The sequence below is a fragment of the Arachis ipaensis genome, chromosome B05 (assembly GCF_000816755.2).
Source record: "Arachis ipaensis cultivar K30076 chromosome B05, Araip1.1, whole genome shotgun sequence".
NCBI classification, from domain to species: domain Eukaryota; kingdom Viridiplantae; phylum Streptophyta; class Magnoliopsida; order Fabales; family Fabaceae; genus Arachis; species Arachis ipaensis.
In genome coordinates, this window is record NC_029789.2 from 28608798 (window position 1) to 28609548 (window position 751).

Here is a 751-nt window from a genome sequence, read left to right on the forward strand (position 1 = left end):
TTATTTTTCAATAATATTTGTAAACATACATTTTAAAAATTATGGCATTAATTTGCCTCTCAAAATTTGAGAATTAATTTATTTTTGATTTTTTTGTAATATCAATTCTAGTTTTTGAAAAATTGAAGTTTAGTAGGTTTCAATTTAGGTATTATATTTGACTTCTATAGTTGTGAGTTAACTCAAGTTCAGCTTGTTAATAGTTCGATAAACTGAGTTCATAAGTTTATAAGCTATACATATATACATATATAATTATGATAGAAGACATAAATTATAATTGATAAAGACATGACTTTTTATTTATATCAAATTATAAATTATGTTCTTATTATTTATACCAACTCGTGAACTCGAATTAGCTAGTAAACTTTTGCTAAGCTGAATTTGAATTTTTTAAATAGGCTCAATTATAAATAAATTGAACCATAAGCCAAACTCAATTTTTATGAACCGAACTTAAATTTAATCTTACTTGACTCAATTTGACTCATTTCCATCCTAGTTGTGTGAGCCACACAAATTTTTAATCTCTTCCACCATTAGGTTTCATCCACATCTCTCATAAAAGCTTTAAATTATTTATTTTGATCACTTCAATTTTACAATTAACTATATTTTTTTTCTATCTTTTACTTTATTATAAGGCTACATTTAGTAAGATAATTTGCGAAAATCTTTTGTTATGATTGGCATACTTTTTTTCTAGTATTTTGCATATGTATATATTTTTTACATAAAAACTTTCGAA